This window comes from Carettochelys insculpta, chromosome 4 (genome assembly GCF_033958435.1).
Source record: "Carettochelys insculpta isolate YL-2023 chromosome 4, ASM3395843v1, whole genome shotgun sequence".
Taxonomy (NCBI): domain Eukaryota; kingdom Metazoa; phylum Chordata; order Testudines; family Carettochelyidae; genus Carettochelys; species Carettochelys insculpta.
In genome coordinates, this window is record NC_134140.1 from 31,861,067 (window position 1) to 31,888,657 (window position 27,591).

At 43.3% G+C, this 27,591-nt stretch overlaps 1 long non-coding RNA gene across 1 annotated transcript in view; it reads left to right on the forward strand.

The window, feature by feature from the left end:
* The window catches only part of LOC142011996 (uncharacterized), a 63,715-nt gene that overhangs the window by 28,686 nt on the left and 7,438 nt on the right, over positions 1–27,591 (forward strand). The window lies entirely within an intron of this gene.

A 27,591-nucleotide genomic window follows, 5' to 3' on the forward strand; every position in this document is an offset into this window, starting at 1 on the left:
AGAAATAGTTCAGCAGCACTACACCATTCCCTTCTCCCAAATCCTGGTATGAGAGCAGGTCAGGAGAAGTAACCAGAGTGTACTTTGCTTTAGTTAATCTGTGCCAGCACAGCAATCCATAGACGGCTGAGAGCTGCGGCTGTAATTTACAGTGGCTTTGATGCTGGCCCTGGGACAGAGGAATGTCAAAGAGGCTTGACGCCACCTTTAGCCTCTCCCAGACAGTTCTATCCCTCATACAACGTGGCCAGACCACAGAATCTGAAGCAGAAGATAGTCTGCTGCTCTCTTATATCTAACTCCTGAATTCAAGAGGTAAAAATATTCTATCCTTCCATATGATCCATGGATTTTGTGCAACCAGTAAGAACTTTTTAATACTTTGAGAGGGTGTGTGTTGCACAGTAAAAGACTGTAGCATAGGATGTATGTAAATCAGCTTTCATTATTTCCTATGATTGAGTGTTTAAAAATGCAACTAACATTCTCATTTAATAATTTTATCTACATAAAGCTTAGCCATCTCAAAGCAGAACCATGGTTCATCTAACCCAGTAACTTGTCTTGTGATGGACACTTCAGAGGGAATGAACAGAACAGGGCAATTATCTAGTGATCCATGCTTTTTTATCCAGTGCCAACGGCTGGCAGGCAGAGGTTTAGAGACACTTGGAACTTGGGGTTGCATCCCTGTCCCTCTTGGTTAATAGCCACTAAGGCTATGTCTACACTTGCCCCCTTCTTCAAAGGGGGCATGGTTATCATTCTGATGGGAGATTACTATGCAATGAATTACTGGGAGTTGCATCCCTGTCCCTCTTGGCTAATAGCCACTAAGGCTATGTCTACACTTGCCCCCTTCTTCAAAGGGGGCATGGTTATCATTCTGATGGCAGATTACTGCAATGAATATGCAGCATGTCATTAGGCTAATTCTCCCCCAAGGCAACTTTGAAGTGTCAAACCTCGAAGTGCCAGCATGCCTTATAGCCGCGGGCACTTTGAAGTGCCCGTGCTACTTCGAAGTGCCTTTACCCCCAAAAGTGCCCGCAGCTACACAGCATGCTGGCATTTCGAGGTTTGACATTTCGAAGTTGCCATGAGGGAGAATTATCCTGATGAAGTGCTGCATATTCCCCACAGCATTTCATTAGTAATCTCCCATCAGCCTGATTACCATGCCCCTTTCGAAGAAGGGGACAAGGGTAGACGTAGTCTAATGGATCTGCCCTTCATTAAATCACCTAATTCTTTTTTGAACCCAGGTATACCTCTGGACTTTATTATATTTCCTTGTAACGAGTTCCCCAGGTTGACTGTGTAGTGTGTGAAGAAGCACTTCCTTTTGTTTGTTTTAAACCTGTTGCATATTAATTTCACTAGCATATCCGCTCTTAGTCATCTCTTTTCTAAGATAAACAGTTCCAATCTTCTTAACTTGTCCTTGCATAGAGATTGTTCCACACCCCTAATCGTTTTCACTGTTTTTCTGCATTTTTGTCAGTTCTAATATATCTTTTTTGAGATAGGGCAACCAGAACTGCAAACAGTATTCAAAGTTTGGGAAAATTTATATACGGGCATTATGATATTTTCTCATCTCATCTATCCCTTTCCTAATGGCTCCTAACATTGTTAGCTTGTTTTCACTGGTGCTGCACACTAAACAGGTATTTGCAGAGAACTATCCATGATGACTCCAAGATCTTTCTTGAGTGGTAACAGCAGTGCTTAATTCATGACAGAGCTTGCCAGGACCCATCTAGGCTTGGCAATTCTGCCAGATATGAAAGTAAAAATATTACTCACACCCAAGCACCTCTTTTCTTACAAATTAAGCACTGGGTAACAACTAATTTAGATCCCACACAGTTGAGATTACGTTTTCCATTATGCTTTACCAACTTCCAATTTCATCTGCCATTTTCTTGTTCAGTTGTCCAGTTTAGTGAGTTCCCCCGTAATTGTTTACAGTCAGCTTTAGACTTAACTAAGCTGTATCATCTGCAAATGTTGCCACCTCTCTTTCACCACCTCATCCACATCAGTATTGAATATGTTGAACTACACAGGTCCCAGAAGAAATCTTCTGGGGATCCCTTCTATATTATAAAACAGGACAATTTATTCTGCACTTTCATTTCACCTTTTAAACTGGTTTCTGATCTATAAGATGACCGTCCTGTGACAGCTCACCCCCCTCCCCATTTTCTAGCATGCCTCCTGATGTACTGAGGTCCCACAGAGCCTGCCCATTCTACCATCAGTTTTCGCTACCTGTCCATGCTGTTCAAGGCCCTCTAGCCTTCTCCAGCATACACACAGACATGCACAGGGCCATATGCCCAACTGCAAAAGGACAGACATTGAGATCAGTTCTGTGCAGGAAGACTCAGCTCAGGGACTGTGCAGTATTCAAGTGCACACTCCTTCTGGAGAATAAACCCAACATTGTACTTTCTTGCATTGCACAGAAAATTGTATACCGCAAGATCATGAATTTGCTCTCCCCTCAATGTGGAGGAAGACATGCACATCTTTCCCCATCCCAGTTATGAACCGAACAAACTGAGTTTCAGCAAACAAAACAAACTACAAAGGACGGCGTTTAAAAGACAACAATATATCAATGCAGATTATTGAGTGAATAAAACAAACATGCAAACTAATCTTACTATGCTATAGAGACTGGCTACAAGTAATCATTTTCTTACCCAAAATGTTATTTTAAGCATCTCCATCACAGGCCAGTCACTCTTCCATCTGGGTCCAGTCCCTTGCTTCCCCTGTTTAGTCGTAGGTGTTTACAGCAGTTATTTTGGGCTGGGATTCCTTGAAGAGTAGAACTGACCCTGATTAACTCACAATTCAGCCTTAAATAGGATTTGCAAATGGCAGGAATCCTTTGTTTCCCATTTTGGACCCCACCCTGTCCTAGTGGAAGAACGCTAGAAGTCCAAGATGGTGTCCAGTACCAGGTGACACAATTATCTGACCTTGTATTATCAAAGCTGCATCACAGGAAATTTCTCAGGATGGGGTGAGATTAGCACCATCAAAGTCCTATTGTCCTAATGGTCCATTCATTCTGCTTGCATTTTTCCAGTGGGCACTCCCCACGTGCAAACAGTTGTGATTGTTACACAGTCAATATTCCTAACTTTAGATATAGATATGATACATGCATACAAACAGGATGATCGTATTCAGTAAATCATAACCTTTCCCATAATATGTGATATGAAGCATCTTGAATAAAACACATCTTCATTGTGCTATATTCACAGTGTAGCAATATTGCTACGATGAATACACTGTCCATATGCTTCTTGAAATTCTCAAGACATTGTAATGGATGAGGCATGATGGTGTCCCTTGCCTCTGTTTGTCAGAAGCTGGGAGTGGGCAAGAGAGGAGGGATCACTTGGTGATTACCTGCTCTGTTTATTCCCTCTGGGGCACCTTGTTACTAGTCACTATCAGAAGACAGGATACTGGGCTAGATGGACCTTTAGTGAGACCCAGTATGACCATTCTTATATTCTTATAATTTCCCTTCACAAAAGGCATGTTGACTTTTCCCTAATATACTGTCTATATCTAGGTATCTGATAATTCTGTTCTTTAACACAATTTGAACCAATTTGCCTGGTACTGATATGTGAATTACTGGCCAGCAATTGCCAGAACCATCTCTAGACTTTTAAAAAAATAGTGCTTGTATTCATCATTTCCTTGATCTCTTTAAACCCAAAAAAGAAAAATGTGATTAAAAAGTAACATTCATATGCAAGCAGGAATATTTGCTTCATTCATGCAGACTGCAGTTCATGGATAGTTCTTGGGTGAAAATAATCTATGGTGGAAGCATCCATAAGAGAACCTTATAAAATACACCTGATCCAAATAACAGGAAACTGTCAAAAAGCAGATCAAAGAACCTTTAATCAGCCATTGACAAAAATATTCTTTCATAACTCACCCTACATATACCTACAGATTTTTTTCTCTTAAGCAAAAACTCAAGAAATTTGACCCTTATTTGTGGGTCTGTATCAGATAAATGCTACTAAACTAGTTCTATAAAAAGGTTTTGAAGTATTCTTTACAAGATGAGAAAACATGCATTATAATGCACTGTGTATACACAATCAACCAGCTTCTCTTTCCAGTGCATATTGGTACAGTCTGACATGATCATATCACAGCTAAAGTTTTCATTTTTTTAACCAAAGTGCTTAATCTCTGATGTTTTCTGATTTACTTCATAAACTCTATTTAGATTTCATGAGGCCCATGGCAGAAGAATATATTTTCATGAGGTCCATGGCAGAAGAATATATTTAATGAGGGGAATGGTAATGACTAACTGTGTGTTCTTCATTTTCTGGGTGCTCAGCTTGAGACCTCTTATTTGCAGAAGTGAAGCAGTTACAACTAAAGCTAGATGGGGATTTTTCAATGACATTATTTTTCCCCCCATAAAATGCTTGATCGTTAAAACTGAGACTGGTTGTGGAAATAGATTTGTTTTGTTGAATTTCCCAACATGATTTTTATTTTTATGTATTTATTTTTTTGAGGGGGGGAGTTCACAGTTATCAAGATGGGACATTTTGACAATAATATGAAATTTCCATTTTTCATTTTATAATGACATTTTATTTTGAAGTATAACCTAATTTATATTATGAAAACCTAAGAAAATAAAAAAGTCAAAATCAGAAGACCCAAACCAAATTATGTTTTGGTTAATCAATTCATGAAAACATTGAGATGTTAAAGTTTTAGTTCTAATACAAGATGGCAATATTTTTCAAAATCACAGAAACTCCTTCAATTCAAAATCAGCTCTAGTAATAACTGCAACTGACATCAATGGGAACTATGCCTGAATCTATGAAGCGCTACATGATAAGTATTATAATAGCTGAAGGCAAATACACCTATATCCTTCCCATGTGGGCCACCAAGGGCACCCACTTAAAGGTTTCTGGCTCCTGTCCACCACCTCCTTTGAGCAGACACCCATACTTCTATCTCTCCAGACTGGGTTTTATTCCAGCTGCACAGGTCTCCATCTACACAGTGATGTACCCAGAAAGCCAGACCACCGAAAAGGCAGTTTGCTTTATTGTCACAGCCAATGAACAGAGTAATTACCAGTAATTACACATTATCACACATTTTTATATGCAAGTATGTTTAATCTTGAGATAAAAACAAATTAAAAGTAAAAGAATATACATGCATGTGAGAAAGCTCACCAGGGTCACCTCATCCCCAATTTTGGGCATTGTAGGTATCAGTCTTTCAACTAGGTCAAAATTAACAATATGATGGCGACCATAAAAGCTACGGTAAACTCTGTCTTATCCAGTATTCATTCAACTGGAACTCTCAATTAACTAGCATAAACATAACACCACTTTTTCTTCTGAGAGCAGAAGTGAGCACATGAGCAACACCCCACCCCTTGGGGGCCAAATCATTCAGCACTCACCCTGCCTCCCTTTGAGCTGCCAGAGGGTCTCCTAGCCCTGGGGCTGCCAGGGTTCCCCCAGCCCTGGCCAAGTCCTAGGGCTGGAGACGCCAGCAGGGCTCCATGCCCTTGCCAGATCCCAGCCCCAGGGTTCCATTGGGCCTGAGGGTGCCAGGGTCCCACTAGCCCCAGCTGGGACCCCGCAGCTGGAACTGCTCGAGGAGATGCATGCACCTGCCGGCTCCCATCCCTGGGGCTGCTGGGGTCTCCCCAGCCCCAGCTAAGTCCCAGGGCTGGAGCTGCCAGAGTGATTCCACACCTCTGCTGGCTCCAGGGCCTGAGGTTCCCCAGCTCCAGGGCTGCCAGAGTTGCCCCAGCCCCAGCCAGATCCCAGCCCCATGGCTGCTGGCAGAGCTCTGGACCCTGGTCAGATCCCAGATGTGAGACTGGCAGAGTCCCTTGCCATCTGGCTGGGGTTCCAGTGGGTGGGGTGTCGGTGGGGCTCTGTGCCCCAGATGGCTCCCAGCCATGGGGTAGGTGGGGTCCACCACCCCTCTGATGGGGCTCCCTCAGTTTTGTCTGTCCCTGGGTACCTGTTTTTCCTCTGTATGGGATCTGATTTGTTGAACACTAAGGGGCAGGGGGAGCTTACAAATTCATAATTGTCTCAGATTCAGAACCAGAAGAGTCATTTCTTTATATGAGCTTGTTCCTTTGATTTTGGCCTGATGGAACAAGTGATCAGCCAACAATGGCCTGCTCCCAAGGATGTATTTTCAAAAGTCTGGGTTTTTGCATAGCCAAAAGTGGGGAATTTGCCTACACCTGTCTCTAGCTATTCCCCAAGAAAATCACTCGGCTGTTCTTGTTCCAATAGTTCATTCCTGAATTGTACATTTGAGCCTCCAGTTCTCATATCTGTCACACCTCTATCCCCACGAGACTATATGCAATCCCAGCCCACAACAATACATAAATCATTCATTTACTAGAATGGATCCCAAAGGCTGTGTTTACACTGCAAAAATAACTTCGAAGTTGCTTTCTTCAAAGTAAGCAACTTTGAAGTTGAGTGTCTACACACGCCTTACTTCGAAGCTAAACTTCAAAGTAGGGCACTATTCCATTCCCGGAAATGGAGTAAGGACTTCAAAGTTGGGCTCCTTACTTTAAAGTTAACTTCGAAGTAGGGGAAAAATGTGTGTAGACCCTCTGCTGGCTACTTCGATTTAGTGCCTAATTTCGAAGTTAACTTTGAAGTTTGTTCCTAGTGTAGACACACTCAAAGATACTTGAATTTAATTCAGTAAGGTCACTCAAGGAAATGGCAGGAAACTAACTTATTTGATATAACTATATGTCATGAATGTACCATATAGGCTGAAAAATCATGCACTCAACATGAAATTTAAGCACCAAAAGTTAATGCATACTTTTTACCTTAGTCTCTCTGCCATGGTATCCCTTCTTCAAAATGGGATGATACCATCTCTTCACATCATAAAGATTTTGTTAAAATAGATTAACTATACTATGTCAACCATAAAAAAAAACTATATAAAACAAAGACTGGCTTGTTTTTCTAATCTCAAATTTACAGCCTTTTGAACAGTGTGGCTTTTTCACTGAGAAAGCCTTCCAACTAGCTTTTATGATATATGTCTACTTTGGCTTTTTATTATAATGCAACAGGTATTATACTCTTTAGCCATGGTTACACTACAGCTGTCTGCTGACCTAAGTCACTGTCAGAAGAGATTTCCCAACAAAACTTCTGTTTACAGAGTGAAGCCGCACACAAAACAAATGCGAGAGCACTCCGCTCTGTCAACAAAGTAGCTCTCCTGACAAAAAAGGCACCGGGAAGCACAGCAGACAGTCCTGCCCATTGTTGTGGATGCCCAGTCTGTCTAGAAAAAGCCCTCCCATGAGCTTTTTTATTGACAGAATCTGTCGACAGCAGTGTATTGCTGGCAAAAGTGTTGTGTTTTGTCGAGATACTGTCGACAAATCCCCTTTTGTGCGTGCATGCTCCGCAAGCTTTGTTGACAGAACTGGAGTTTTGCCAGGAAAACTTGCTAGTACAACCGTAGCCTTTGAGAATTAAGCAGAACAGATGACACCTCTTCTGTGCTTCTAGCCTGCTTTGGAGGACAGGCTGCACAGAAGAGGGTACTAGAGCTTATATGTGTATGCGCACCCAAGGCTGATACTCTGTGTGCTATCCAGAGAACGTCCTTGTTCGTCAGCAACCTGTTTCCACTTTGCAAGTATGTTTGGGGTTTTTTTATGGTATTTGAATTGACCACACCAAAACTATAACTTAACAAACTGTGGCTTCAACTTTTCAACAAAAAAAATTACAGCTTTCTTACTTCCTTATGTCTCCACCCTTTTATTTTTTATTTTCTCCTAGGATTCAGGGTTATTCTATTTTTCAAGTTTTCTAAAAATTGCTGGTGCAAACAGATTTGCCCACTCTTACTTCTACAATTCTCTTTCTTTTGATGGGATAATTTTCTATGTGTCAGTTCTTCATCCAGAAATGCACAGCTAATCCAAATTCCTCTTTCCCCTTGGTCTCACTGCCCATGTTACCTTTCCAATTAAGAGCCAATTTCTGACTTTGAAAACATATTATTTCTAGTTACAGCACTGATAGCCATGTGACTGCACTCAAGGACAGAATTTGGCCCTCATTCTTAGCTATATAAATTCCAATTTTTTATATCTACTGTGGGTTTGAAATGGTATCAAAGAAAAAGAAAACAGGCAGCTACTTTTTTCTAGTAATAACAATAGCAGAAAAATTTCACATTTTATTTCACAAAGATGTCTTATTGCTACTTGTGAATAAAATATGCATCACCCAGTAAAAGTTCAACTATTAAAAGTGACAGTGCACCAATATTGCTTTTTGTTTTGGCTATCCCCATAATGAAACCTTTCTGGATGACTCCTTAATGTGTCTCAGAGTTTGGCAAATAGGAGTAGCTTCAGAGATCCCTTTGTTGGCATTAAGATCTGAAAGTAAGAATTCCTGAAAAACTATTACGACTGTCTTGTATTTATTTTACAGAGCAAAGCAATGTATTTTCAATAACTGTACCACAGATGGGATACCATCTGTTAGCATATGGCATTGACTTGTGGTGGAATATTTACATCTGGGGGACATGACTTTTTATTTGCATGAACAAGAGGATTTATTTGATTAAAAATGCGGGCAGGTAGTTTTACATTTAATTAGAGAACAAGTCAGCCCAGGATAGCATGGGCTGCTTTCGATCCACTTACACACTTGTGCATGAAGAAATAGAAAGAAAAACAGATGCTCTGCCTGATGAAAATTGTGTTAGACCATGGTTTCCCAAACTGGGGGGTGTGCCCCCCTGGGGGGGCATGAAGAAATTCTGGGGGCATGACGTTACCCAGCTCTCCCCCCTGTGGTCATTCCCCCCACTCAAGGAAAGAGCTGGCCTTTGCTTCCGGCTCTCAGCCCCTGCCATTTTACATGGGTCACCTGGTGCATCTGCTATAAATAGCAGGCAGCTGGCAAAGACCCACATAGAGCTAATTGCCGCCTGCAAAGGTGAGTGAGTGTGGGGTGTGGGGACGAGGATAGGGTCAAATGGAGGACTTGGGGTGCCTGGCTCAGGGGATGGGGTAAGAGTGGGGGGGTAGTGGTGCCTGGCTTTGGGGAGGGGCAGGCACGGGGCTCAGGCATCTGGCCTCTGCAGCATAGGGCTCGGACGGCTTGGGCTGCCAGCTGGCCCCAAGGGCTCAGGGGTTGGGCAAGCATCCCAGGTGGCCGGCCCACAGCTTGGGCAGGTGGCCCAGGTAGCTGGTGGGAGGATGGTTGGCCTCGGCAGTGTGGGGCTCAGGTGGACAGCTCAGGCATCTGGAGAGTGGGCAGTGCAGTGCCCCGGCAGCATGGGGACCCGGTGGCTGGTGGGCAGGTGGGTGGCTGGACCTGGTAGTGCAGGGCTTGATGGGCAGGTCTGGCAGTGCAAGGCTCAGGTGGGCAGGCGGCTGGCACAGGCTGCTCTGGCGGCTGGCAAATGATTCAGGCAGCTGGTCAGTTGGGACTGCACTAGGCACCCGCAAGGGGCCAAGAAAAATTATTTGTGCTTATTTTAAATAACATTTTATATCAGATTTTTTTGTGTTTGTTTTGAATTATGAATTGAATTTTTTGTTAAAAGGCGGGTTGGATGATGGTAAAGAAGAGGTCGGGAGAGTGTTAGGGTTTCTCAAAACGCAAAAGAGGGCATGATGCTGAAAAGTGTGGGAACCACTGTGTTACACAATATATGTAATTTTGGCTATTTCAATAAAACAATTAGAAACAAAACAAACAAACAAAAAAACCAAAAGATCCTGGATCATACTTGCATGGATCACAATTCAGGATAAGGGCTTAAAAGAAGAAAATTGTCCCAGTAGATTATATTTGGGAAAGAAGGGTCTTAATTATACACATATTGGAATTTTAATTTGTTCATATTACTTGGAGTGGGGGAGGAGGAATGGGAAAAGTGTCCATGTATAAATTTAATTTATTCTTCATTGGGAAAAATATATTTGAGAATTGGGATAACTACTTCATCGGCATATCCATACTAATGTAAAGTTCTCTGTAAGAGTAAGGCATATGGAAATGTTGATCAATGATGGCTGTAATATCAGAGCATAGTCTAGTTAAGAAATATCAATTTTGCTATTAACATGAGGCCACAGGTGCAACTGCATTTATTAGCCTGATTCTCCAGTTCATTTTACTAGCTTATGTGGGTGTAAGGCCACTGGAGTCAGATCCACTTAAACTCTGTGGAATTACACTGGTACAAAAATAGCGTACTGGAGCAGAGAATCAGATGTACAAGTAAGTGAGATTTCACTCAAGCAGCTGAGAATAGAATCTAGTCCCTAAGTTTTGCACTTCCTTTGTTTTTAGAAATATACAGGCCAAGTGAATATGCCAGAGTATGTACTGTATATATTTCTACATCCTATGACCCAGAAAAGGGCATAGAGATTTCCCAACTCAACACCCTCCAGGAATGGTGTACCTCATTCCCCACACAATCCCAATTAGAGCCATCCCAAGAGGTCCACGGCACCCCGCCCCTCTGCACAGGCCTGCCTCTCCCCCACTCTGCCACCGTCCTGCCCTCTTACCCACTTCCCAACTAATTGGGCTGGGGATTAACTGGGGTAGGGCACTGTGGCAGTGGTATGCAGTGGATGGCGGCGGCAGCAGCTGGAGGTCACCACCTGCCCTCATCCTTACACACTCACCATACAGGCAGCATGAGCAGCAGCCTATCTGCTGCACTATGCCGTGCCCTCCTGTCCACTGTGCTCCGCTTCTCTGCAAGCTGCGAGGAGCCTGTGTAGAGAAGAGTGGCTCAGCAGGCCAAAGTAGGCTTCCACTTAAAACGCCCGCATGGTGAGTGCAGGGGGGCTGAGTGGAGAGGTCCCCCTTCTGCTGCTGACACACACTGCCACCACATGCCCTGTCCCAGGTAATCCTCCCGTCTTCCATCTGATCGACGGCTGGGGTAGCAGCTGTGAGGCCCCCACAGGCATGGGGCCTAGGGTGGCCACTCCAGTTTGTCCTATGGATGTGGCAGCTCTGCCCCCAGGCTGCAGGGCTGAAAGTAATCAGTCAGACATGTAAATTGAAACATTCATACACACTTTAAAAGCATATACAGGATATGATAAAATACTTGCACCTGAGAAAGCATAATGAGTTTGAAAAGTCTGAACAAGCTTCCCTCAACAGCTGTTATTTATGACAATGTCAGCACTATTGTTTTGGCTATATTGGCCTACCTAATAATTTCAATTTATTATTTGCAAGCAAGTTCTGAATGAGCTCTCCCTGACAGCTACTGATGACTCAGTGGTGGGTGGACAGGCTTCAGGACTATATTGTATTTACATGAACACATCTACTCTGCCTAGATATCCAGCCCATAGAGCTGTGCTGCCCAAGTGATTAATTCTGTCTGGTATGAAATATTATCCTTACTTTGAGTAAAGGGAAGCAGACCCATACTTAGTCTGCCTGAATGAGGGGCTCTCTCTCATTGCTTAATTTATGCTAGGGCTTGCCAGGTCTGAGCCTCAGCACCTGTAAGCTTGTTTCAACCCTGGCATTTCTTTAATTACAAATTAAGTAATTTGTAATTACCCGAGCCAACTGGGGTTGTGTGGGAAATAAGGAGTGGTATACCATTCTTGAGGGGTGGTGAGTCGGGTCAGTACTCCACTGAATTGCACTTGCCAAGCAAAAGGATTGGATGCCAGATCCTAATGGGGAGAAGGGGTGGGGGGGACACAGGGGTTTTGTTTGGTGGTGTAGTCTTTGCCTAAGAGTCACTGGCACTGTTCAGCCTGCCCCTCTGTTATGTTTAGAGATAGAGCTGATTAGGCTCCATGAGCCTTTTGATTTCAATGCTTAGATCCTCTGTGGGACAGTGTTTCTGTGGAAGAGGCAGACCAGCCTACACCAGCAGTCCAGTTGCTCGGCTGAGACCTGAAGTCACTGAGAGACAGATGGACCACCACAGCACCTATTCACAGATGTCACAGCAGCAGGTGGCAGCAGGTGATGGGGCAAGGCCATTGGGAACTGAGCAATAGAATAAATGGTGGCATAACAAACAACAGCAGCCAGAGCATTTGTTGGACTATGTTTTAGTGACTTCAATCCAGAATGCTACATTGGTGACTGCGAAACTTCTATAAATAGGTTTCCTAGGCCAAGGTTTTTCAAATGCATTATTTGCCAAGGTTATTATTTCACATCATTTCTGTCTTGAGGAGTTTCTGTCCTAAACATTTTTTATTATTACAATTAATTTTCATATAAGAATGGCCACAGAGGGGCTGACCAGTGTTCCAATTCCCCCCAGTGTCCTGTCTTCCAAAAGTGGCCAGGTGCGTCAGTAGGAATGAACACAACAAAGAATTATTGACTGATCCATCCCCTGTCATACAATCCCAGCTTCTGTTGAACAGAGGTCAGGGACACTAAGGGCATGGTGATGCATCCCTGCCCATTCTGGCTCATAGCCATTCATGGGCTTAGCCTCCATAGACGAATCTAGGTTTTCAGTTTTTGGTTTTTGAAACTTATAACAAATTTGGCCTTTATAGAAACCCTGAAAAAAATGTTTCATAGGTGACTCTGCACTGTGTGAAGGAGTACTTCTTTATGTTTTAAACCTGCTACCTATTAATTCTACTGGGTTCTTGAATTAAGTAAAGCGATAAATAACACTCCCTTATTCATTTTTTCCACATCAGTCATGATTTTATAGACCTCTGTCATATTCCCCTCTTAGTCATCTCTTTTCCAAGATGAAAAATCCAAGTCTTTTAATCGCTACCTCTATGGAATCTGATCCATATTCCTAATCACTTTTGTTGCTCTTCGCTGTACCTTTTCCTATTCCAATATTTCTTTTTTTAGATGAGATGACTAGAATTGCATGCGTTATTGAAGATATGGACATAACATGGATTTAGGTAGTACAAGTAGAGGAGCCAGACAGATCAGTGAAGTCAGTACTGACAACCTATGTGAAAAGGCTGCAAAATATCATGCCTCTGGATTACATTAGCATGCATAAAGCTTTATAAGACAGTCACTGTCGAAAATAATTTTAAGAGTACTTAATGAGGCTGTTGGGAATGTTGGAGACACATTTCAGTTTATGTAAGTCAACATGGCTGTTGCATCATACTTTCTATTTCAACAAGGGATACTATAGACTACAAACTAGAGGTCAATATTGAGTGCATCGTCATTTGTTAATCTTGAAATTACACACTTATTCTGAACAAGACAGGCAAATGCTCAAAAAAAACCAAAACAAAACAAAACTCTCAGCTGACTATTTAGAAGCCTGAGATGCAACACTGGAAGGCCCAGAAAAAGTGACAAACTCTCTCATTTTCAAAAAATGTACATAAATAGCTGATGAATGCACCAATTCAAATAGGCATCAAATATAAAGTAATTTTGTATGTTATCTTGATGTCTGTGGAAGGCCAGTAGTTGTATGTTCTAGAACATGAATGAAGACACATCACATGCTTCTGTGACATCTTAGAACTCTTAAATGCTTGTAAATTTAACCAAACAGGTGGTTGCTTATACATTTGATGGAGCTACCAACTTCTCTGGAAAACACAGTATTGTACAAACCTTGCTCAGAGAACAGTATCTGTCCTATACGGAATGCAGAGGCTTTTTACTCCAGCTAGCAGTAAGATAAGATGCAGAATCTTCAAAAGACATTAAAAGCTATAAATTTAATACCTTTGTTAAATTTTGTCAGCAAGGGTCCAAAAGGATTGGACATCTTGGCAACAAATACAAGAGACATTGGGACTGAAGTTCAGTTTAATCCAGCACAGGAAAACCTGCTGGCTTTCTCATGAGAGATTCTTGTCTGTTGTCTTAAAATTACTGCAACTGTTAAAACTGGCTTTGTAAAGTATGAACAAAAATAAGTGTTGGGAATGGTGGAATACTTTTGGAAATAAATTCAGAGACGATTATTGCTATTTTCTCACTTGCAAGTCTACTGTTGAAACCACTTGGGTCTTTAAACAATGCCACGCAGGCATCTGTTACAACCGTAGCAGATCTTTGTTTAACAATAAAAGCTACACTTGGATCAATCACAGATATCCATTGAAAACATGCTTGAAAAATGAAGCCTCTTCTATTGAATCTTTAAGTGAAGAGAACAAGCCAGATGAGAAAGTACACAGACTACAATCTTACAAATATACAATAGTGATAATTGGAGTCTAAGCAGTCTTTACATAGATTTTACAGATGCCTGTCTTATAAAACACCTGCATTTGAGTGGAATGAGGTGATACCAGCCACAAAGCTGCTGTGTGATTAGGACAGATTATAAACTTTTGAGCACTGAGTGGAATACCATGTTATAAATGAATGAATATTTAACTTCAGCTTCTTCTTTTTCACCATTAGTGGCTTGACTCAATCTTTGCGCTAGGTTTCCTGGGAGGAAAGATGAAGCAATTCATCTCTTGCTAATCCTGGTCACCACAGCTACAGACAAATATTCTTTTTCCTCATTGAATAGAATTTTATGTTCTGAAAGAATATAAGAAAGGCCTTACTGAGTCAGACTAAAGATCCATTAATCTGGTGTCCTGTCTTTGGGTAGTGGCCAATGCCAGGTGCCCCAGAGAGAATGAACAGAACAGATGATCATCAAGAGCTCCACTTCCTGTTGACCATTCCCAAATTCTGACAACAGACTCTTGGGACTCCACTCCTGCCTGTCCTGGCTAATAGTCTTCTTCCTGATCATGAGCGTATCATGAAGACTGGAAGTAATGGGCATGAGAAGACCTCAAAGAGTTGTGCAAATTACAAGAAGCATTAGGGCAAAAATGGGCTGGTTGGCACCATAATAAAAACAAAAAATGTTTCACAACTATTTTATTAGATTTAACTCATATTTTAAAATCATCGCAGAAATCAAAGGTTGATACTCAAGCCTGTTATGACACATTGCATCTACATCTAGTAAAATAGTTGTGAAACATCTTTTTGTTTTTATTATGGTGCCAACCCGCTCATTTTTGCCCTAATGGTCTCAATCCTCAATCCTTCCTCCTTATATATACAAACTTTCCCCCAAATTTCAGTTTTTGGGGAAAACAGTGGGGAAATTTCTGTAGGAAGAAGGGAATTGCACGGAACAATCATGCATGCTCAGTAAATAAGCTCAATGTTAATTTTCAATGGTGTTTGCTGTCAGTTTCTGATAAGAAAGGAACTATAGGATGTAAGACCAACTGACACCTATTGGTCATTATGTGCAAAGACTGCATTTTTTAAAAAAAAGTTTTGGTTGCTTAGTTAAGCGTCTATTTTCCAAAGCAGATAAGCTAGTTTTTACCGGAGACAGGAAATATAAATTATTTAGACTGTGATTTCCTCCATTTTTAATGGCTGGGTTTTTAAAGGAAGTGTATAATGGTATAGCGTCTTTTTGAATTGCACTTAGCAACATGACTGTGTCTTAACAAAGCTTTTTGCAGCTTAATTTTCCATTAGCTTCTGATGGATCTGAACTTCTGATTTGAGTATTTTAGTATGTGTTCTCTTCAGATCTCTTTTAGACTTTAAAAAGGTTTAGGCTTTGTCAGTGTTGGCATCTTCATTGACAAAATTGTAAGTCAGGGGTGTGAAAAAATAAATAGGTTTTGCCAACAAAAAGCACTCGCGTGGGCAGAGCTATGTTGGGAGTATATCTCTGCCTCTATAAGGTCCATAGTACAGACATAGGCTTAGATGGGCTGATTGATTTTAGATACTTTGAAATTACTCTCTTGTTGTGCGTGACTGCAGCTGATGCACAGCAAGCCTGAACTTAGCCATTTGTGGTGGTACAGCAGTGAAACTGCAACAGCCTGGGTGTCAGTGCCAGCTGTACTAGCTTTTGTGGAACCTGGGTGATGAGTCAGGTGACTATCCCACACAGTTGCAGCTTCACTGTTTCAGTTTCTGAACCATCTAGATTAAAATTAACTCAGATATGCTCACAAGAACACACAACATGACTGTTGTGCAGACTTACATTCAGGTAGACCCATGCTGTGCCTTGAAGGGAAGTTCCTCTCAGATCCTTTGGCCACAGAAGACTTCCACAAAAAAAACACATTGTATTCCTTTTCCCATCTGCCCTGAGATATTAACACCACATAAGCTGTAGAGTGGTGCAAATGCCTCACTCCAGAAGTGAAAGGGTTAAAAGCGGAATGGGAATGCTGAGTTACACCCTCTTTCTTTACACGTTTCATGTCCCTCCAATGGCTGCCAGCTCTCCCAGACCAGACCAACCAGAAGCCATACATGGCAATGGCCTCTGATCCAGCTGGTCTGGGAGAGCTGGGAACCTTAGTCGGCTCCCTCACCAGCCCCAGGCTGGAGCCACACCACCCCCAGCCTGGGGGCAGTGAAAGGGTTTTGATTTTGCAGGGAGGAGCAGCTTGAATAGCTGCCTGTGTGCCTGAGCATGTTTTGCAGAGAGGGGCAGCTGGAAAGCATGTTTGGCAGTTTGGCAAGTTTGCAAGGTATGAATTGGGAGAGCTTCTTTTCTTCCAGGTGGGTCTTCAAGGGCTGATTAGATTGGAGGCAAAGGTTTTAAGCCAGGCCCAACCAGCTAGAAGCTCTGTAAGAAGGCAGCCCCAGCAAACCCTGTGAGCAGCAAACAGGAGCAGCTAACAGGGAGTTTGCCTGGGAAAGCATCCTCGAGGAGCTCAGGTGAGTGTGGCATTTGTGGGGCAGCATTGTGAGCTAGTGGGCTGAATTTCTTGTCTGTGCATTTGTTTGATTTTGAAGAGAGAGGTAGTTTGAATAGCTGCCTGTGTGCCTGAGCATCTGTTTTGCAGAGAGGGGCAGCTGGAAAGCATGTTTGGCAGTCTGGCAAGTTGCAAGGTGTGAACTGGGAGAGCTTCCTTCCTTCCTTCCAGGTGGGCCTTCAAGGGCTGATTAGATTGGAGGCAAAGGCTATGAGTCAGGCCTAACCACCTAGCAGCACTATAAGAAGGCAGCCCCAGCGAACCCTGTGAGCAGCAAACAGGGAGTTTGCCTGGGAGCTCGCCTTTGGGAGAAGCCCCGTACCTGTTTTTCCTTTCTTATACGGGAGCCTACATCTGGTGCTTGTGAACAGGGTGATTGCTAACAGGAGGGAGTTTTGAGAGGGCTCTCCTGGAGAAGGAGGAGGCAAACCACAGCAGCTTGGGGTAAGTGGCTCTCTGTAGTGTGTGGCTCTTTGTGTTTGGGGGGTTCTCTGGGCTTGTGTCTGTCTGTTTGTTTGGTGTTTGGAGTGCTGAGCTGTCTGCTTGTTTGAAAGGCCGTGTGCTCAGGGTGGCAGTTGGAAGCTGTTAGCCTTGATTAGGTTTGAATTGGAACACTGTGTGCTGATTGGCTGAGCTGAGCTGTAGTCAGAGGGAGGGGCTATCAGGAAGGCCAGAGCATATAAACCCTGCTGTCAGGCGACCAGGGAGCCTGCGACCTGGTACTTGCGAACAGGGTGATTGCTAACAGGAGGGAGTTTTGAGAGGGGAGTTTAGAGGGAGCTAGTTATTCTATTGCCCTTAAACATAAATCTTTATAATAATCCCCATCTGAAGCATTTACTTAAAATCCCCATATAAAATTAAATTAAATGAGAGCAGGCAATGGAGGCAGAAGCCCAACAGCACGGGGGGGCTATCCTGTTTATTGTGTCGAGTGTAATATGTATGACTACCTGCCCTGTGGGTGGGTGGCGTATGTGTGCACTCGATGCAAGGAGCTCCTGACCCTCAGAGACCAAGTGCGGGCTTTGGAGGCCAGGGTGGCTGAACTGGAGAAGCTAAGGGAGGCAGAGAGCTATGTTGATGAGGCTTTCCGGGACATAGTAGGGCTGTCCCACCTCCAGTCTGACAATCCTGATGCTGTTAAGCAGGATGAAAGGCTCGGGGAAGGAGAGCAGTCAATGGGAGCAGAGGGAAACCATCCCATAGTTGGGACCCTCCTTCCAGAGGGTGCTATGTTATCCTCTCGCGCCAAGGATACCTCTCCGGGGGAGGAAACGCCAGTTGTTAGGAAGAGGCAGATGTCACTAGTGGGGGATTCGATCGTTAGAAATATAGATAGTTGGGTTTGTGATGACCAGGAGAACCATATGGTGACTTGCCTGCCTGGCGCGAAGGTTGTGGATCTTTCAAGGCATCTAGATAGACTTATATGCAGTGCTGGGGAGGAGCCAGTGGTCGTGGTACATGTAGGTACCAGTGACATAGGGAAGGGTAGGAGAGATGTCCTGGAAGCCAAATTTAGGTTGCTAGGAAGGAGACTGAAATCCAGGACCTTTATGATGGCATTCTCAGAAATGCTTCCAGTTCCACACATGGGGCCAGGTAGACAGGCAGAGCTTCAGAGTTTCAATGTGTTCATGAGATGATGGTGTAGGGAGGAAGGGTTTAGATTTATTAGGAACTGGGGACACTTTTGGGGTAGGGGGAGCCTATACAGGAACAATGGGCTCCACCTAAAACAAGGTGGATCCAGACTGCTGGCATTAAACGTTAAAAAGGTCGTAGAGCAGTTTTTAAACTAAGAGATGGGGGAAAGCCGATCGGTGCAGGGGAGCACATAGATCGGATGGAGACTTCTCTTAGACGAGACTCCAATGATAGAGATTTCCTAGAACTCAGTCGGAAAGAGAAGATGGGAGATGGTAAAGTATGGGCCAGATCAGATGAGAAACAGTCACATATAAAAAAAGATCGAACGCATCAGTGAAGGGCAGATATATAGATAGTGGTAGTTTTTTAAAGTGCTTTTACGCAAATGCTAGAAGTCTGTCTAATAAGGTGGGTGAACTAGAGTACCTCATATCAAAGGAGGAGATTGACATAATAGGTATCACAGAAACCTGGTGGAATGAGGACAATCGGTGGGACACAATCATACCGGGATATAAAATATATCGGAAAGACCAAACGGGTCATGCGGGTGGTGGAGTGGTACTATATGTGAAAGATAATATAGACTCAAATGAAGTAAAAATCCTAAATGAATCAAATTGTTCCATAGAATCATTATGGATAGCAATTCCTTCCTCTAATAGGACTATGGCACTAGGAATATATTATTGACCACCTAACCAGGACAGTGATAGTGATGCTGAGATGTTAAGGGAGATTAGAGAGGCTATCAAAATAAAAAATTCAGTAATAATAGGGGATTTCAATTATCCCCATATTGACTGGGTACATGTCACCTCAGGACGGGATTCAGATATAAAATTTCTTGATGCCTTAAATGACTGCTTCTTGGAGCAGCTGGTACAGGAACCCACAAGGGGAGAGTCAATTCTCTATCTAGTACTGACTGGAATGCAGGATCTGGTCCAAGAAGTAACTATTACAGGGCTGCTTGGAAATAGTGACCATAATATAATAACGTTTAATATTCCTGTGTTGGGAAGAACACCGCAGCAGTCCAACACTCTGGCATTTAATTTCAAAAAGGGGAATTATACAAAAATGAGGAGATTAGTTAAACAGAAATTAAAAGGTAGAGTAACTATAGTAAAATTCCTGCAGGCTGCATGGAAACTTTTCAAGGACACCATATTAGAGGCCCAACTTAAATGTATACTCCAAATTAAAAAACACAGTAAGAGACCTAAAAAAGAGCCACCATGGCTTAACAACTATGTAAAAGAGGCAGTGAGAGATAAAAAGGCATCCTTTAAAAAGTGGACGTCAAATCCTAGTGAGGAAAATAGAAAGGAACATAAACACTCCCAAATTAAGTGTAAAAATGTAATAAGAAAAGCCAAAAAAGATTTTGAGGAACCGTTAGCCATAAATTCAAAAAACAATAGTAAAATGTTTTTTAAGTACATCAGAAGCAGGAAGCCCGCTAAAAAAGCAGTGGGACCCCTGGACGATACAGATATAAAAGGAGCAATCAAGGAAGATAATGCCATTGCAGAGAAACTAAATGATTTCTTTGCCTCAGTCTTCACAGCTGAGGATATTACAGAGGTTCCCAAATCTGAGCCATCCTGTGTAGGTGACAAATCTGAGGAACTGTCCCAGACTGAAGTGTCAGTAGAAGAGGTTTTGGAACTAATTGATAAGCTAAACAGTAACAAGTCTCCAGGACCAGATGGCATTCACCCAAGGGTTCTGAAAGAACTCAAATATGAAATTGCAGAGCTATTAATGGTGGTTTGTAACCTATCCTTTAAATCAGCTTTGGTACCCAATGACTGGAAGACGGCTAATATAACGCCAATATTTAAAAAGGGCTCTAGAGGAGACCCTGGCTATTACAGACCGGTAAGTCTAACGTCAGTACTGGGCAAATTAGTAGAAACAATAGTAAAGAATAAAATTGTCAGACATGTAGAAGAGCATGATTTGTTGGGCAAAAGTCAGCATGGTTTCTGTAGAGGGAAGTCATGTCTTACTAATCTTTAAGAGTTCTTTGAAGGGGTTAACAAACATGCAGACCAGGGGCATCCAGTGGACATAATGTACTTAGATTTCCAGAAAGCCTTTGACAAGGTCCCTCACCAAAGGCTCTTATGTAAATTAGGTGGTCATGGGATAGGAGGAAAGATCCTTTCATGGATTGGAAACTGGTTAAAAGACAGGAAACAAAGGGTTGGAATAAATGGTAAATTTTCACAATGGAGGGGGGTAACTAGTGGTGTTCCCCAAGGGTCAGTCCTGGGACCAATCCTGTTCAACTTGTTCATCGATGATCTAGAGAAAGGGGTAAGCAGTGAGGTGGCAAAGTTTGCAGATGATACCAAGCTGTTCAGGATAGTCACAACCAAAGTACATAGTGAAGAACTTCAAAAAAATCTCAGCAAACTGAGTGACTGGGCAGCAAAATGGCAAATGAAATTTAATGTGGGTAAGTGTAAGGTAATGCACATTGGGAAAAATAACCCCAATTATACATACAATGTGATGGGGGCAAATTTAGATACAACAGATCAGGAAAGGGATCTTGGAATTATAGTGGACAGTTCTCTGAAAACATCCGGGCAGTGTGCAGCGGCAGTCAGTAAAGCAAATAGGATGTTAGGAATAATTAAAAAAGGGATAGAAAAGAAGAATATCATACTTCCCCTATATAAAAATGTGGTATGCCCAGATCTTGAGTACTGCATGCAGATGTGGTCTCCTCACCTCAAAAAAGATATACTGGCATTAGAAAAAGTTCAGAAAAGGGCAACTAAGATGATTAAGGGTTTGGAAAGGGTCCCATATGAGGAGAGGCTAGAGAGACTGGGACTTTTCAGTCTAGAAAAGAGGAGATTGAGGGGCGATATGATAGAGGTATATAAAATCATGAATGGAGAAGTGAATATTGAAAAGTTATTTACTTGTTCCCATAATATAAGAACCAGAGGACACCAAATGAAATTAATGGGTAGTAGGTTCAAAACTAATAAAAAATTTTTTCTTCACACAGCGCACAGTCAACCTGTGGAACTCCTTGCTGGAGGAGGCTGTGAAGGCCAGCACTCTAACAGAGTTTAAAATAGGAGAAAGTGGGCTAATTGGCCCCTTCTCAAAGATGCTTGTACACTAATGCCAGAAGCCTGAGGAACAGACAGGAAGAATTAGAGGCCCTGGCAGAGTCAAAAAAGTAAGAGGTGGTTGGAATAATGGAGACTTGGTGGGATGATTCGCATAACTGGAACATGTTCATGGAGGGTTATAAACTGTTTAGGAAGGACAGACGGGAGAAAAAGAGGAGGAGTTGCACTCTATGTGAGGGAGCAGTATGATTGCTCAGAGCTCCAGTATGAGGAAGGAGAAAATCCAGTTGAGTGTCTTTGAGTTAAACTTAGAGGCGGAAATAACAGAGGTGATGTTGTAGTTAGTGTCTGCTATAGACTGCCAGATGAGGTAGATGAGGATTTCTACAGACAGCTAAGTGAAGCTTCCAAATCACAGGCCCTGGTTCTCATGGGAGACTTTAATCATCCAGACATTTGTTGGGAGACCAATACATCAGCACACATACAATCCAGGAAGTTTTTGGAGAATGTTGGGGATAACTTCTTGGTACAAGTGCTGAAGCAACAGACCAGGGGCTGAGAGCAACTTGACCTGCTGCTCACAAACAGGGAAGAACTAGTAGAAGAAATAGAAGTGGGAGGAAACCTGGGCTGTAGTGACCATGAGATTGTAGATTTCAGGTTCCGGACAAAAGGAAGAAAGCTGAACAGTAACATACAGAGCCTTGATTTCAGGAGAGCAGACTTTGACTCCCTGAGAGAACTGATGAGCAGGATCCCTTTGGAAATGAAGATGAAGGGGAAAAGAGTTCAAGAGAACTGGCAGTATTTTAAAAAAAGTCTTACTGAAGGCACAGGAGCAAACCATCCCGCTGCATAGTAAGAAATGCAAACATGGTAGGCAACCACCTTGGCTTAACAGGGAAATCCTTAGTCAGCTTAAACTCAGAAAGGATGCATACAAGAAATGGAAACGTGGACAGTTGACTAAGCAGGAATATAAACATACGTCTGGAGAATGCCGGACAGTAATCAGGAAAGTGAAAGCACAGTTGGAACTGCAGCTGGCAAGGGATGTGAAGAGTAACAAGAAGGGTTTCTACAGGCATGTTGACAACAAATGGGTTATCAGAGAAGGTGTGGGGCCATTACTGGATGAGGGAGGTAACCTAGTGACAGATGATGTAGGAAAAGCTGAAGTACTCAATGCTTTTTTTTGCCTCAGTCTTCACAGACAAAGTCAACTTCCACATGACAGTCCTAGACAATGAAGTATGGGAAGGTGGAGGGCAGCCATATGTGGGGAAGGAACAAGCTCTGAGCCATCTAGGAAGACTAGATGTGCACAAGTGTATGGGTCTGGATTTAGTGCACCCAAGGGTACTGAGGGAATTGGCAGAGGTCATTGCTGAACCTTTGGCCATTATCCTTGAAGACTCTTGGAGATTGGGGGAGATACCAGATGACAGGAAGAAGGCAAACATAGTGCCCATCTTTAAAAAAGGAAAGAAGGACAATCCAAAGAACTATAGACCGGTCAGTCTTACTTCAATCCCTGGGAAAATAATGGAGGGAATCTTCAAGGAATACATTTTGGAGCATTTGGAAGAGGGGAAAGTAATCAAAAGTAGCCAACATGTATTCACCAGGGGCAAGTCCTGCCTGACCAATCTGATTAGCTTCCATGACAAGGTAACAAGTTCTGTGGACATGGGGAAGTCACTGGATGTGATATACCTTGACTTCAGCAAGGCTTTTGATACAGTCTCCCATAACAATCTTGTCCATAAGGTAAGGAAATATGGATTGGATCCTTGGAGTATAAGATGGATAGAAAGCTGGCTTGATGGTCGGGCCCAATGGGTAGTGGTCAATGGCTCAATATCTGGATGGCCATCAGTTTCAAGCAGAGTGCCGCAAGGCTTGGTTCTGGGGCCGGTGTTATTCAACATCTTTATTAATGACCTGGAGGAGGGACTGGACTGCACCCTCAGCAAGTTTGCAGATGACATAAAACTAGGGGGAGAGGCAGATACGTTGGAGAGTAGAGAGAGAATCCAGAGTGACCTGGCTAAATTGGAGGACTGGGCCAAAAGAAATCTGATGTGGTTCAACAAGGAAAAGTGCAGAGTCCTGCACCTGGGGAGGAAGAATCCCAAGTGTAGTTACAGGCTGAGGACCGACTGGCTCAGCAGCAGTACGATGGAAAGGGACCTAGGAGTTATGGTGGACGAAAGGCTGGATATGAGTAAACAGTGTCCCCTTGTAGCCAAGAAGGCTAATGACGTATTAGGATGCATTAGGAGCAGCATTTCAAGCGGATCTAGAGAAGTAGTTATTCCCCTCTATTTGGCACTGGTGAGGCCACATCTTAAATATTGTGTCCAGTTTTGGGCCCCCCCAGTATAAAAAGGATGTGGATTTGCTGGAGCAGGTTCAGTGGAGGGCAACAAAAATGATTAAGGGGCTGGAGCACAAGACCTATGAGGATAGGCTGAGGGATTTGGGATTGTTTAGTTTATGGAACAGACGACTTAGGGGTGATTTAATAGCTGCCTTCAACTTACTGAAGGGGAGTTCTAAAGAGGATAATGAGAAACTGTTCTCAGTGGTGTCAGATGGCAGAACAAGGAGTAATGGTCTGAAGTCGAAGAAGGAAAGGTATAGGTTAGATACTAGGAAAAACTACTTCACCAGGAGGGTGGTGAAGAACTGGTATGCGTTGCCCAGAGAGGTGTTGAATTCTCCATCCCTCGAGGTTTTTAAGTCCCAGCTGGACAAGGTCGTGGCTGTGATGACTTAGTGGGGGTTGATCCTGCTTGAAGCAGGGGGCTGGACTAGATGACCTCCTGAGGTCCCTCCCAGCCCTGTGACTCTGTGGTTAAAAGCAGAGTGGTGGTTGCCTGTGCAAACCTGGCCAGTCAGAAGAAGGGAGCAGCCAGCCAAACAGGCTGCAGGGCTGCAGAGCTGATAGGAGCTCAGTCTTGTTCTGGCCAAGAAGGATAGGCTCTCAGAGACAGAGAGATGCACCTGGGACAAAGCAGCACTGGGCAGGTTAGCGGGGCAGAGTGAACTTTGCCTGACCACTCCTGGACAGAGGGCCTTAATATAAGGGATGGGTGGGTGCAAGGGTGATGGGGAAGGGGCCCAGAGAGCATGAGCAATAGAGGGGAGAGAAGGAGGGCAGGTCACGGCAGCATAGGAATGGTAGGTAGGCGAGCTGGGGATGCTGCAGCACCTTCAGGTTTTGCATTCGTCTTCCTGCCTGGGGGTCAGATTTGCTGGCCCCAGGATCTGGCATTTTGGAAGCCCCGTGGGGTCCTGCCAGGCCTCTGGGATCCCCCAGCCTCACTGGTTTTACCACCACTTCTGCGGATTCCCAGCACACAGTGGTCCCACCCTGCCCCCAGGCTCTGCAGCCACGGGCCACCAGCTGTGGAGGCTTTTCTGCCTCTCTGCTCCTGACCTCAGCCCGAGGCTCAGCAGTTGCCCCCAGATGTGGCTTAACCTGAGGGTGGAGAAGGGCTAGGCTTGCCAGCTCTCTCAGACCAGATGGATCAGAGGCCATTGCCATAAATGGCTCCTGGTCGGTTTGGTCTGGGAGAGCTGGCAACCACTGGAGTGGCATAAAACAGGTATAAGGAAGCAGGGGGCATAACTCAGCATCCCCATCCTAAAATTTGTTCCAGCATCCTAGGGACCCAAAGTAGTGGGCACACTTGGGATCCTCACCCTCCACTCTTCCCTCTTGCACTGCAACTTGCCATACAAGAAGCTGGCCAATAGAGATTGCAATTTACCCCTGAGGTGAGGGGCTATACCTTGGCTGCAGCTGGCCACAGAGGCAGATGCCAGGATTGAGTAGTGCTGATACTCCTGCAGAGAGACTGGAGTTCTGGGTAGTGTCCTGAAAAGGATACTGCAGTCCAGAAAGAGGTGCAGTTCCAGACAATGGAGACAGCAGAATAGAGAGCAGACAGTAGGCAAGGCACTCTCCAGAAGGCAGTCCCCTTCATAAACTGAGCCAAAACGGCAGGATACACCCTGGCAGTGAATCCAGCACACTACTAGCCCTCCGCTGTATGGCAGATACTGCTCACTCAACCTGCTTAAACGCAGTAAATCATGACACCAAACTTACATAAGAATAAGAAATATATATTAAAATGCAATTTGTTTTTCATGTCCACCATTATGGGGACAAAGCCTGCCTTGGATTAAACAACAAAGTCAACAAGCTATTTTTGGGTACCCATTGAGACACCTTGGTATCTTGACTGAAAATCAGAGACATCAAAGGTGTCTCAAAATGGACATGCAAAAATTGAAGCACACAAAATCTCTAGTCACTTCTGAAAACTTTGTCCCTTATATATACCACAGATTGCAAATGCAGTCAAAGTTTATAGAATACTTTGATGGTTCTCTGAGATCAAATGCACTAAGTAAACATAAAGTCATAATTAAATGTGGCAGGAAAGTGTGTTTGTAATTCTATGTTCCTAAAGAAACTCAAAAATGAAGTGTGTGTTAGGGTGTGTTATTTGCAGATAAACAGTGACTATTATCATGTTTTAGTCCAGGGGTCAGCAACCAAAATAGCAAGAATAATCACTTTTTTCTAATTTGGTAAAAAAAAAAAAATAATTCAAGAGCCACAATGCATGTAAATATGAGGCGGTCCTTAATAAGTAACATCAAACCATGTCTTTGTAACCCCTGTTTTAAGAACAGTGCACACAAAATAATGTGATGCATGTTTACTGCAAGACATTCATAAAATTTTTATGTATTCTATTTCCTCACACTTCACATGTCTGTGTTTGTGCCACTGTCTGTCTGACTCTCACTCCAATACCTTCTCCCTCTCTGGACAATGATAGATTTTGAACAATTTCATTTTTGTTTTTGAAATCACTGAGCAGCTGCTCTGATACTTGAATAATGCACTCTTTTATATAATCACCATCTATGAATGGCTTTCCTCATTTCATAATCTCTTGAGTTGCCACAAAACTGGCCACTGTTATGCTACTTGGGCTACGTCTACACGTGCCCCAAACTTCGAAATGGCCATGCAAATGGCCATTTCAAAGTTTACTAATGAAGCGCTGAAATGCATATTCAGCGCTTCATTAGCATGCGGGCAGCAGCAGCGCTTCGAAATTGACGAGCCTTGCCGCCGCGCGGCGCGTCCAGACGGGGCTCCTTTTTGAAAGCACGCCACCTACTTCGAAGTCCCCTTATTCCCGTGAGCTCATGGGAATAAGGGGACTTCGAAGAAGGTGGCGTCCTTTCGAAAAGGAGCCCCGTCTGGATGCGCCGCGAGGCGGCAAGGCTCGTCAATTTCGAAGCGCCGCTGCCGCCCGCATGCTAATGAAGCGCTGAATATGCATTTCAGCGCTTCATTAGTAAATTTCGAAATGGCCATTTGCATGGCCATTTCGAAGTTTGGGGCACGTGTAGACACAGCCTTGGTGATTTCACCCATTTAGCGAATGTGTTCTTTCTTTGGTCCGCTTTGTGTAGCAGTTCCTCCGCAGCTTTGTTCTGGCACCTCCAGCTGGATACTGTCTGGCAAAGTAGTGTTTATGAGAAGATGCTTCTTGAGGTTGCATATTTTTGATGTTGCTGAATTTCCCATTGCAAATGAGACAAAGGGAGCCCAGCCCAAAATCGATATAAATGCAAAGGATTGGGTCCATTCAGTTGGAAAGTCTGTTTTCATCTTCAGTTTTCCTCTTTTTTAAAGCCACTCCAACCCCACTTTAATTATGCCAATTTTACTTCACGTTTAATTTCAATTTCCTCTCTTAAAATGCGCATTGCCCTTCGCAGCAGGAATGCCGCAAGCTTCTTTTTCCCTTTCAAAGTCAAGAGTTTATCAGCAATACAATGAAAATACAGATACAGTATCCCACAATGTAGTGCCATATTAAAGGGGGAGTTATCCAACATTTCACATCATTTGCTAATTAGACATGAGTTGTTCATTGTTGC